This window comes from Dendrobates tinctorius, unplaced genomic scaffold (assembly GCF_039654945.1).
Source record: "Dendrobates tinctorius isolate UK_male_01 unplaced genomic scaffold, ASM3965494v1 ptg000165l, whole genome shotgun sequence".
Taxonomy (NCBI): domain Eukaryota; kingdom Metazoa; phylum Chordata; class Amphibia; order Anura; family Dendrobatidae; genus Dendrobates; species Dendrobates tinctorius.
The window spans coordinates 18549907-18563250 of record NW_027361832.1 but is presented as its reverse complement, the minus strand read 5'-3'; the positions used below and the strand labels follow the sequence as shown (position 1 = coordinate 18563250).

Below are 13344 nucleotides of genomic sequence, written 5' to 3'. Positions count from 1 at the left end.
GATGTCGGTATCGGAATTCCGATACAGCAAGTATCGGCCGATACCCGATACTTGGGGTATCGGAATGCTCAACACTACTCCCTACATTCGGGCTGAGTGAGAGCCTGTCAGCTGTTACAGAAGTGGACATGACTGCTGTTTTTGTGTCACCTAGCACAACACATCTTTCTCAATTCACCATAACATCTCCACCTGCACCTCCCTCACAGTCCAGCAGTTTGTCCTGTTCTCCATACTCCACCTTCTCTCAGCACAGCAGCCAGCCCTCGGTCCCGCAGTTCTGATCACGTAAAAGAATGTTTCCTTCTACACATGCCATAGCTAAGATCTTGAACGCCACCATCTCCAATCTGTTGGACATGGAAATGCTGCCTTTCCACTTGTTGGATACCGATGGTTTCAGAAAGTTGAAGGCCGTCGCAGTACCCCAGTACCAGTTGCCCTGTCGCCATTACTTCTCTAAGAAAGCTGTGCCTGCGTTACACCAGCATGTCGCAGACATCACCCGTTCCTTGAAAAAATCCATGTCTGCCAGGATACATTTCACCACTGACACCTGAACGAGAAAACATGGGCAGGTGCGGTACATCTCACTGACTGGGTACTGGGTGACTCTGGTGGCTGTGAGTGCAGGCAGTCAAGGGGCTGCTCCACAAGTCTTGGAATCCCCAATGCTTGTGGAACAAACCACTGTATCTAACAGTTCCTCCACTGCTTCTGGCTTCTCCACCTCCTCTTAGGCCTCCACCTTTGCCCTCAACCTCTCCTTTAATCAGACACATGTTCCAACAGAACAGATAGAATCACCCCCACCTCCGTTCTGTGCAGCTATGATTCACCGCAATCAGGCAGTGCTCAAATTAATATGCCTTGGAGATCGCAGTCACACAGCTCAAGAGTTGTGGATAGATATCCAGGCCAATTTAGAGCAATGTTCCTTACACTTGCCAGTTCATGAAAACCTCAAAAAGAGGAAAAAAATCCTCCAAAAAATTCAGATAGAAACCAGACAGGCCTAAATGCATCTGCACTAATCCAGGGTGCAGCGAACCCAAGTAAAATGGCAGCTGCACAGGTGCATAAATACCAAATGAAACAGCCAGCCTACAATCAGGGATTGGCCGTGTGGTACACCAGTGCAGAAGAAATAATCCGCATGTGGCAGTGTTCACACAGGGAATGCAGGGCTTCTGGTTCACAGCCTCTTAGTAACACCATATAGGGGGGCTGCCCAGTGCCAACTAGAATGCATCCCCTGTGAACAGAGGTCACAAGTTTGCAGAACCATTTGGGCCCAACTGCACCCTGAAAGAAATACAAAAAGTGCACAAAAAACATATCAATATATGTAAGGTATTGGTTGATATTAAGGCCTTAATACGGAAGCTGGCAAACTGCGCCAAAGTTCCTTACACTTGTCAGTCCTACTCTAACATGAAAACCTCAAAAAGAGGAAATAATCCTCTAAAAAATTCAGATACAAACCAGACAGGCCTAAATGCATCTGCACTAATACAGGGTGCAGCGGACCCAAGTACGGACCTGTCTGGTTTGTATCTGAATTTTTTGGAGGATTTTTTTCCTCTTTTTGAGGTCTTCAATTTAGAGCAATGGCTGTCTACACTGATCCTGAAGCCAGAGAAGGCTGTGTGCGAAAACGGTGCAAACCTGGTGGCGGCCCTTGACTGGGGCAAACTCACACACGTGCCTTGCATGGCTCATGTCCTCTAATCGGTATTACAGCAATTTCTCCGCCACTATCCTGACCTGGATGTGCTACTGAAAAAAGCACGGTCATTGTGTGCTAATTTCCAACGATCGCACCCCGCAGGTCATCAGCTTGCATCGCTACAGAGGTATTTCGGCCTACCGATTAACCGTCAAGACAAAGGGGTAGTCAGAACACAGGCAAACAGGCAGCACAACAGAACCTGGCAAACACTGACCAGGAAGCACAAGCTACGTCTAGCAGGGATCAGGCAGACAGCTCAGTTAAATAGATTGGGCAAGCCACAGAACACCTGGAGAAAGTCCTGCACCTGCAGTCACAGATTGGAGAGCTGAGCTGTCAATCAAAACAACAACAACTCGACGTTACCTAGTTTCCATAGGACAGCATAACAATCACTCACTGAACAGAGGAATCGTGACAGTATCCCCTCTTCTAGGGGGGCCACCGGACCCCAGGTTTCCAAGAAAACCTGTGATGGAAGACAGTGACCAGATGATTGGCGTTTACAGCTCGAGGAGGAAGTCAGGCTCTCTCCTCCGGTCCATAACCACTTCAATGAATGAGGTACTGGAGGGAATTACGAACTTCGAAAGAATCAACAATCCTTTGCACTTCAGACCCCAAACTGTCATTAACAGAAACCAGCTGAGGTGGAGATGATGGAGACAAAACCGCAGAGACACACTCTTTTAGTTTATTAAATGTCCCAATAGCATCCGACGACCAAACCTTAAGAAGTCTAGTGCATGAACTTTGCAGTATAATTGTTCTTATGAATCACTTTATTAGAGGGTTTTGCAGCAAGCATTGAGCTTTGAGCCGCACTAAACAAGGCAGCATCCTGCTCCCTGACTGCAGCATGGCAGGGAGTGACCGTAGACTTGAACCCAAGCCAGAACAACCTTTTAAAGTCATCTCTTTGTATTATGGATTAGCTAATTCCTGGTCAGTAGAGAGCGCTGTAGTTGTAACTAATTTTTTATTGAGACACACTGGCTAAAGCTTCCATGTGTTTATCCTCTGTACACATCACATGGAGGGTTAGCTTCCCTGTAATATGTGCTGTAGTGATTCTCTGACACCTGTTCAAACTTAATCATGTAATTGCATATTTGTACAAATGTAGAAAATGTGTGTAGGGAAAATAAAAACCCTCCTGTGAGTAGTTGAATCGAAACCCCTATAACTAGTAGTATATACACACCACACACAAATGACATTGAGAACGGTGCTCTGTAGTCCATGGAGCAAAGATCAAGCATGCGCACCACCTCTTTATTCATTGTCTATGTGACTGACGGAGCTGGCGCTCATCTATCTCCATCAGTCCCGCTAGGCAATAAGCTGGTACGCATGGGCGACCATCACTCCTTAAATAGGGGACTCCAGAGACCTGTTCTCAGGATCCATGCAGGTCCCTGCAGTTGGACACCCAACGATCACCAATGTATCACCTATCCTGTGATGTTGGGACAACCCATGAATGCAGAGTGTTGTTGGCCATGCTATGCCACTTTCTCGGCACTTTTAAAAATCCGGATAAATGTGCCCATTATTTCTTTTCTACCAATCATCCCCCAGGTACTTACTGTCCTGCCTACGTTCTCCCTTATCAAACTCGCTTCCCATTGCTTCCATGCTGCATCCTGTATTCTGAAACTGGCATCGTTGACATCGACCCATCTCTACTTGTTTATTGAAGCTCACTGCTAACTGAAATTCAACTACGGTACTTTAGTTTCATCACTGTATTGCCCAAACTGCTTCTCTAATGCAATCTCCTAGCTTCCTCCACTGCATGTTCTTCCTATACCTGCTGGGGATGGGCACATCCTTCATTATTTATGAGCCTCTTGGCATTCATAGATGTCTGGACCACTGTACATTTGGACTGCACCTCAATAGTTAAATTGATAATTGTTTTGTGTACAGTGTGTAACTATGGTATTTGACTGTATGGTTAAAGGGAACCTGTCAGCAGGATTGTGCACGGTAACCTACAGACAGTGTCAGGTCAACCCCGTTATACTGATTAAAGTGATACCTGCGTTGATGAAATCCATCTTGTGGTTGTTGTTTAATCTTTATTATTATTATTATTATTTTCAGTTTTGAGTTAATGATATGCTCATGCCCCAGGGTGGTCTATAGGGGGGTCTGCATGTGGTGCTCTGATTAGGTATTCATAATGCAGACTGCTGACAGGTCGCTGATCCCTCAGTGACCTGCCCCCTAGTTTACATAATGAATATCTGTACATACTGAAAAAAAAATGGCGGTGGGAGCCATTTGCAAATCGATTTTTTTTTTCCTCGCTGAATAACATCAAGAACATGTATTATTGGAACATGAAATATGCAATTATGCCGCAGACCAGGTGCCACGGCTGGTACCTGCCTGCAGGTTTTTTATTTTTAAAGTATGTACAGATATTAATTATGCAAACTAGGGGGCAGGTCAGTGAGGGATCAGCGACCTGTCAGCAGTCTGCATTATGAATACCTAAAGAGAGCACCATATGAATCCGCCCCCAGGCCCACCCCGGGGCAAGAGCGTATCATTAACTAAAAACTGAAAATAAAGATTTAGGCTGTGTTCACACACAGCTTTTTTTCGCGTTTTTTCCCGCGGATTTTTTGGCAAAAAAAACGAAAAAGAAGCTTCCCATTCATTTCTATGCATTTTGCATTTTTTGTGCACATTGCTGCGTTTTTTACTGCGAAAAAACCGCATCCTGGTAAAAAACGCAGCATGCTCATTAATTTCACGTTTTCTTCGCGTTTCTGGCTTTTTCCATGTGTCTAGAAACCGCGCGGAAAAAAACACGCAAAAATCGCGGTGAAAACGAGCAGAAAAAAACGCGCGGTTTCTGGGAAGGGAGTCCTGTTTTTCAGCAGAAAATTTCTGCTACGTGTGCACTTAGCCTAAAGAACAGCCACAAGACGGATTTCATAAACCAATGTATCATTTTAATCAGTATAACGATGCAGACCTGACACTGTCTGTAGGTTACTGCGCACAATCCTGCTGACAGGTTCCCTTTAACAGGGTCCTTTTTAGGTTCTATAACAGCTCAAAACTCTCTATACCTTCACAAAGAATTTATTCCCTAAATGCAAAGTTAAGCAACTTTCCAATAAGTCTTCATTAAAAAGTTTCTATTTTTTTTTGCTGCTGCAGACTGTTGTACGTCCATTTTGTAGCTGTGTTATCTGATTCTTACCAGTAGCAACCTATCAAAACAATATAATTTACTCCTTTTTATAAAGTTTATAAAAAACACTAAATCATAGTGCTCCTGTTATCCAGCCTTAAAGGGGTTGCTTGGCATTTACATTGATGGCCTATCCTTACACCCCAGTCGATGAGATGATCTCAATCAGTTGTGGAGCGGAATAATGTTACGTAGCTCCGTCACTGTGTACTGGCCGCACTGGAGTACTGAAGAAGATCCATCCCTACTCACATACATAGGCATGGATGTGCAGTTCCCGGCCAGTCACTGTACAATTGATGGAGCTGTGTAGTTCCACTCCACAATTACCATTATCACGTGGTCAAAATTGTTGGCACCCCTCGTTTAATGACAGAAAAACCCACAATGGTCACAGAAATAACTTGAATCTGACAAAAGTAATAATAAATAAAAAATCTACGAAAATGAACAAATGAAAGTCAGACATTGCTTGTCAACCATGCTTCCACAGCCTGTCCCACTAATTTCTTGTGCAGTTGAGGCCCAAGTGGCTTCTAAATTGTTTTCTCTTAAACGTCGTAGCCTTTCAAAGTTAAGCACTTATGGCTAAAATTGTGCAGCCAGTGCATGATATATGCTGAATGTGGATCGGAAACCATGGGTTCCTGCTGGTTTATATTTTATGGTGAATATCTTATGTGTCATGCATGTTTTACAAAATCGGTGAGGAGATATTATACGTTTGGTGGTCACTTTACCTTTACTACTACTCGTGTGTACTTGTCCATAGCAGGAAGGGAATGTATCTGGTATATTACGTCACTTTTTAAATGATCTATAACCATTCTCCATCTGTGATTGATGTTTTTTTCATGGTATTATATAGAGATGTGACTATATTTTCTTATATTTTTATATATAACTGGTTCCCTTTGCTAGCCACATTGGAGCTACTAAGATACTATACGTTTATATACCAGTGTTTGGTTTCTTTAGCTGCTCAACATCATGACCACATTTTATTATGTATGCTTTCATTATAAGCTTTGTACTAATAATTATTTGTTATTTTTGGATTAAATTATTGTCAAGGGTTTATATTTTCTACTTTGCATCTATAGCATGTGTGATGAAGGAGTTAACTGCTCCAACCCCCCCCCAGGACCTGTAAGCATATTGAAGAAAGCAGGATTTAGTGCTCCAATGTTGAATAGCAAGGCCTTTTAGTATGATAATGAGATAATGCCCAAAACAGAACTTCATAGCTTGAGTAGGAGCCACATCAGCATGGGGCAGGAAGGTGCCTGGGGGTCTCAATTAGAATATACAGGTCAGCTAGACACAGAAATACACATCCATTGTCTCTCCCAGCCTCTCCGGCTCCATCCTAGGATCATGGATTATGAGCGCACCTTTCGAGTTATAGACTCATAAAAAAATATCCGCGTGACCCTGAAGAAATCGCACATCTGGCAGTGCGACTCCTGAGTCGGTGAGGGCTCTGGGACCTGAGATATAGAGATTGGCCCTCCACAGTAACCAAGTGGGGACATGTTTGCTCTCCACACGACAGGCAAAATAATCCGCATTCACTGGTACCTCTCGTGCCCTGATCCGATCATGCTGTAGAAAGTTACCCCCTTTCTTAGATATTGGGAATAAGTTCTGCAGGGAGCTAAAGGGTGGAGATTATTAGCCCACCCTCTGACACAGGGGGAGGAACCCGGCATGTTTAAGAAATAGCAGCACATGGCAGAGACACTCACTCTCTCACAGAAGAACCAGACGATGATGATCTAAGAAGGAACTGGGGACAGATCTGCCAAGGGGAGCAGCGGCCCGCGCTTTGGGGTCTGTCCGGCAACTAAGATTCTTGTACCTGTGGACTGCAGAGCTCCTGGCACCCACATGCAACCTACAATCTGGTAAATTGACCTCCAGCTTAATCTTAGTACCCTTATTGTTATATTTTAATCTGACTGCAAATCCACTGTAATTCCACTGTATATTTCTGCAATTATCTAGTGCGCCCTTAAGGCAATTAAACCATAAATTTAATCTTGGGCTGATGCTTTTACTCTGATTATGAATCTTAGAATACCCAGCGGGTAACAGGACCTCTCCTCCCCGGCGGCCATTTGCTCTAGGTGCAGTTCCCTTACTGACCTGAGAGACAAAGGGGGCGCCGGAGAGCTGTGCCTGTGTAGTTACGTCACATTGGTGACGTGGGAGGAACTGGTCCTGTCCTCCACAGTATGCATTTCCTGTCAGTTTCTGTTAATAAACTTTATTTGCCTAAATTTATCATCAACCCCTTTCTGTCATGTGATGTACTATCCCATCCATGTGCCCTGGGACTTAATCACCAGGGACGGGATAGTACGTCACAGCGATCAGTGGCGCCCACGTGATGAGCGCCGCTGATCGCTGCCGGGTGTCAGCTGATTATCACAGCTGACACCTGACACACGTTAACCCATTGCACACTGCGATCAAACATGAGGGGGCTCCCTCCGTGCTTCCCTGAGCCCCCCACAGCAGCGCAATGTGCAGTGCTGCTGCGGGGGGCTCCATCCCTGCAGGTCCCTGAATCCAAGATGGCGACGGGGACCTTCGGGGGCCTGCAGGGAGCTGGCTTCCTCATGCCTGCAAAGCGCAGGCAAGGAGGAAGCCTTGTGCAGTGCCTGTGACAGATCGCTGATCTGTCACAGTGATCTGTGATGTGACAGATCAGCGATCTGTCACTGGACAGTGATGTCCCACCTGGGACAATGTAATAAAGTTAAAAAAAAAAAAGTGTAAAAATAATTTTTAAAAAATCGCTAAATAAATTAAAAAAAAAAATATTCCCAAATAAATTCATTTTTTGGAAATAAAAAAAACCAAAACAATAAAAGTACACATATTTGGTATCGCCGCGTCCGTAACGACCCGCCCTATAAAACTGTCCCATTAGTTAACCCCTTTAGTGAACCCCTTAAAAAATAAAAATCAAAAACGAAGCAAAAAATAATGATTTATTATCATATCGCAATAACGCGCGATCAAAAAGACGCATATAAATATACATGGTACCACTGAAAACATCATCTTGTCCCGCAAAAAACGAGCCACCATACAGCGTCATCGGTGAAAAAATAAAAAAGTTATAGCTCGCAGAATAAAGCCATGCAAAAATAATTATTTTTTATATAAAATTGTTTTCATTGCATAAAAGCGCCAAAACATAAAAAAAGACCTAAATGAGGTATCGCTGTAACCGTACTGACCCGAAGAATAAAAGCGCTTTATCAATTTTACCGCACGCGGAACGGTGTAAATGCACCCCCCCAAAAGAAATTCATGAAACTCTGGTTTTTGATCATTCTGCGTCCCAAAAATCGGAATAAAAGGCGATCAAAAGATGTCACGTGCCCGAACATGATACCAATAAAAGCGTCAACTCGTCCCGCAAAAAATAAGACCTCACATGACTCGGTGGGTCAAAATATGGAAAAATTATAGCTCTCAATATGTGGTGATGCATAAACTATTTTTACAATAAAAAGCGTTTTTTAGCGTGTGACAGCTGCCAAACATAAAAACCGCCATAAATAGTAAATGAAACCCCCCGTTATCACCCCCTTAGTTAGGGAAAAATAATAGAATAAAAAAAATGTATTTATTTCCATTTTCCCGTTAGGGTTAGGGCTAGGGTTAGGGCCAGGGCTAGTGCTAGGGCTAGGGTTAAGGCTGAGATTAGGGTTAGGGGTGTGTTGGGGTTAGGGTTGGAGTTATAATTGGGGGTTTCCACTGTTTGGGCACATCAGGTGCTCTCCAAATGCAACATGGCGTCTGATCTCAATTCCAGCCAATTCTGCGTTGAAAAAGTCAAATGGTGCTCCTTCCCTTCCAAGCTCTGCCATGTGCCCATATAGTGTTTTACCCCCACATTTAGGGTATCAGCGTACTCAGGACAAATTGCAAAACAACTTTTGGGGTCCAATTTCTCCTGTTACCCTTAGGAAAATAAAAAATTGGGGGCAAAAATATCATTTATGTGGAAAAAATGTTTTTTTTATTTTCACGCCCAGGCGTTATAAACTTCTGTGAAGCACTTGGGGGTTCAAAGTGCTCACCACACATCTAGATAAGTTCCGGGGGGGGTCTAGTTTCCAAAATGGGGTCACTTGTGGGGAGTTTCAATAGTTTAGGTACATCAGGGGCTCTCCAAACGCACATGACACCCGCAGACCATTCCATCAAAGTCTGCATTCCAAAACGTCACTACTTCCCTTCCGAGCCCCGACGTGTGCCCATACAGTAGTTTTCTCCCACATTTGGGGTATCAGCGTACTCAGGACAAATTGGACCACAACTTTTGGGGTCCAATTTCTCCTGGTACCCTTGGGAAAATTAAAAAATTGGTGACTAAAAGATCATGATTGTGGAAAAAATACGATTTTTTTATTTTCACGCCCGGGCGTTATAAACTTCTGTGAAGAACTGGGGGGGTTCAAAGTGCTCACCACACATCTTGATAAGTTCCTTGGGGGTATAGTTTCCAAAATGGTGTAATTTGTGGGGGGTTTCCACTGTTTTGGTACATCAGGGGCTTTCCAAACGCGACATGGTGTCCGATCTCAATTCCAGTCAAAAACGTCAAATGGCGCTGCTTCCCTTCCGAGTTCTGCCATGAGCCCAAATAGTGATTTACCCCCACATGTGGGGTATCAGCGTACTCAGGACAAATTGCACAATAACTTTTAGGGTCATGTTACCCTTGGGAAAATAAAAATTGGGGGTGAAAAGATCATTTTTGTGGAAAAATATGATTTTTTAATTGTACGGCTGTACGTTATAAACTTCTGTGAAGCCCTTGGGGGTTCAAAGTTCTCACCACACATCTAGATAAGTTCCTTGGGGGGTCTAGTTTCCAAAATGGGGTCACTTGTTTAGGTACATCAGGGGCTCTCCAAACGTGACATGGTGTCCGATCTGAATTCTAGCCAATTTTGCATTGAAAAAGTCAAACGGCGCTCCTTCCCTTCTGAGGTCTGCCATGCGCCGAAACAGTGGTTCCCCCCACATATCAGGTATCAGCGTACTCAGGACAAATTGCACAATAACTTTTGCAGTCCAACTTCTCCTGTTACCCTTGGTAAAATAAAAAAATTGGACCTGAAGTATTTTTTTTGTGAAAAAAAGTTAAATGTTCATTTTTTTTTAAATATTCAAAAAATTCCTGTGAAGCACCTGAAGGGTTAATAAACTTCTTGAATATGGTTTTGAGCACCTTAAGGGGTGCAGTTTTTAGAATGGTGTCACTTTTGGGTATTTTCTATCATATAAACCCCTCAAAGTGACTTCAAATGTGATGTGGTCCGTAAAAATAAAATGGTGTTGCAAAAATGAGATATCGCTGGTCAGCTTTTAACCTTTATAACTTCCTAAGAAAAAAAAATTTGGGTTCCAAAATTGTGCTGATGTAAAGTAAACATGTGGGAAATGTTACTTATTAAGTTTTTTGTGTGCCGTATCTCTGTGATTTAAGGGCATAAAAATTTTCAAAGTTGGAAAATTGCGAAATTTTCAAAATTTTAGCCAAATTTCCGTTTTTTTCACAAATAAACGCAAGTTATATGAAAATTTTACCACTAGCATGAAGTACAATATGTCACGAGAAAACAATGTCAGAATCACCGGGATCCATGGAAGCGTTCCAGAGTAAAGGGACAGTGGTCAGAATTGTAAAAATTGGCCTGGTCATTAACGTGCAAACCACCCTCGGGGGTTAAGGGGTTAACATAGAGTACAAGCTGTTATGAGAAAATAGCCTCAGAACCATAAGAATATGTAAAGGCATTCCAAAGTGCTGAAATATTAGGCGGCTTGTTTTCCACTGGCAAAATGGGCCAAAAAACAGATTTAACTGGTTCTGAAAATTCAAAAATTGTTAAAAGTCTTATAGAGGGATGCAGCACTCCTGGTGTGTACATGGATCGCAATGCTTGGCCGAATGACAGACCTCACGCATTGAGGCTATGTGCCCACGCTAGCGTTTTTAAACGCTCAGGAAAAGGATCCCCTTTCCCAGAAACCGCTCGTCTTTTTCCGCGATTTTTGATGCGTTTTTGACGCGTTTTTTGACACGCGATTTCTGGGATCATTGGGGATGGCTAAAGCGATTCCTGAGTGGTTAAAAACGCATGCATTGGCACAAAAAGCCAAAAACGCATGCTAATTAATTTGATGCATTTCTGCAGCGTCTGAGCGGGCTCAAACGGTGCGGAAACGCTTAACAAAACGCATCGTGGGCACACAGCCTGAATTTACAGCTTCAGGCCACGTTCACACGGTCAGTATTTGGTCAGTATTTGTAAGACCAGGAGTGGGACAATCAGAGGAAAAGTATAATAGAAACCCGTCACATCGTCTGCATGGTGAACGTGGCTTCATAGACACGTTTGGGAATCGTGGTCCGTATACGGACAATTAAATACGTCGGTCTGATCCCGGCCTGACCCGTTCACATTGTGTAATATGTCTGTGCGTTCTCAGAATTATACGTCCTGACTGTATATTACATGTAACATCTGTAGAGGACACAGATAACCCCCGTGTGTGTGAGCCCGGCCTAACCCTGGTCATTCAGGCGGGCGGTGCAGGCCGAGCACACGGCCCCACTATGAGACCGCTCTCTGCTATGGGGACTAGGAGAGTGTAGGAAATCCTGTCACTGGTGTGAGAGAGTGCTGGGAGGGGAGCAGTGAGGGAGGGAGAGGGAGGGAAGATTTACCTCAGCTCACTACATAACACACAAGCACAGCAGAAAGTCAGGACTCAGGAGGGGACACCGCCCAGGGCTGCTGACAGAGGTGGGTGCCTGGGCCAGCTGGGTGCTGGCTCCTCTCTGCATGGCTGGGTGTGGTGTATCTGCATTTGCCCATTGCAGTGCTGTCACAGTGCGCTACAAGAGTGAGGCCCCGAAAAGTTACACTGCGAATGTATGTACTGCCAGTGTGACAATTCTGCTTCACGTCACTTATCTATTGCGTTATTTCTGTGCTGTATTGTGCATATATATGTGATTCTTCTGATTTTGTATTAGTCTATGCCTGATGAAGAGACCTGAGTAGTCTGGAAAGCTTGCAATGTGTCACCATCTTTTCAGTTAGCCATTAAAAGGTATCAACCACTGAGGACTCTCAATCCTGAATATTCTTCTGTACTGCCATAGTGATACCATACCGCACACAGCAGTACAAATGTATATATGCTCCATATATACAGTATTTAATATGGGGACAATACTGTGCACTGTAATATGTGTGTGTATCGTTATTTACTATGGGACTTGGCTAAGGAATTATTGGTTTAAGGTTTGGCCTATTCTAGCCTTTCCTGTGTGTTGCGTACACATTGTATATTTTAATGTTTATCAGATGCCTCTGTGGTTTTACGTGGAATTGTCCTCCAGGATACAATAATTAATGTCCTCCATGCATCACAGCTGTAGATGAGCCTGCACTTTATGGGACACATTCACACATCAGCTTCACTTTTTAAAAAAAGTTTTTATCTCATGTTTGGCTTTTGTTTTCCTTCTTATTTATTATTATTATTATTATTATTATTATTATTTTTAACCCCTTAATGACCAGGGGTATTTTTGGTTTTTGCTTTTTCATTTTTCCCTCCCCTTCTTTCCAGAGCCATAACTTTTTTTTATTTTTCCGTCTATTTGGCCATATGAGCCCTTATTTTTTGCGGGACGAGTTGTACTTTTAAATGACACCATTGGTTTTACCATGTCGTGTACTCGAAAACGGGAAAAAAATTCCAAGTGCGGTGAAATTGCAAAAAAAGTGCAATCCCACACTTGATTTTTTTGCTAGGTTCACTAGATGCTAAATCTGACCTGCCATTATGATTCTCCAGGTCATTACGAGTTCATAGACACCAAACATGTCTATGTCCTTTTATCTACGTGGTGAAAAAAAATTCCAAAGTTTGTTAAAAAAATTGCGCAATTTTCCGAGACCCGTAGCGTCTCCATTTTTCATGATCTGGGGTCGGGTGAGGGCTTATTTTTTCCGCACCGAGCTGACGTTTTTAATGATACCACTTTTGTGCAGATGCATTCTTTTGATCGCCCGTTATTGCATTTTAATGCAATGTCTTGGCGACCAAAAAAAACGTAATTCTGGCGTCTTGAATTTTTTTTCTCGCTACGCCGTTTAGTGATCGGGTTAATGCTTTGTTTTTATTGATCGGGCGATTCTGAACGCGGCGATACCTAATATGTGCATGTGGGATTTTTTTTTACTGCTTTATTTTGAAAGGGGGGTGATTTGAACTTTTAGTTTTTTTAAAAAAATTTTTTTTATTTTTAAACTTTTTTTTTTTTTTTTTTTTTACTTTTGGCATGCTTCAA

The 13344-nt window shown here is 43.1% G+C and overlaps 2 protein-coding genes across 3 annotated transcripts in view; one reads left to right on the top strand and one right to left on the bottom strand.

The window, feature by feature from the left end:
• The window catches only part of RMDN1 (regulator of microtubule dynamics 1), a 40575-nt gene extending 28850 nt beyond the window's left edge, over positions 1-11725 (bottom strand). The window contains exon 1 of the mRNA XM_073550545.1: positions 11707-11725. The gene's annotated coding sequence lies outside the window, so the exon portion shown is untranslated. The remainder of the gene's footprint in view (positions 1-11706) is intronic.
• Positions 11658-13344, top strand: part of CPNE3 (copine 3) — a 120856-nt gene continuing 119169 nt past the window's right edge. Inside the window, exon 1 of one of the 2 annotated variants that reach the window (XM_073550541.1) lies at positions 11658-11785. The gene's annotated coding sequence lies outside the window, so the exon portion shown is untranslated. Of the gene's footprint in view, positions 11915-13344 lie in introns of both variants that reach the window. The other variant, XM_073550542.1, reaches the window with a different exon arrangement.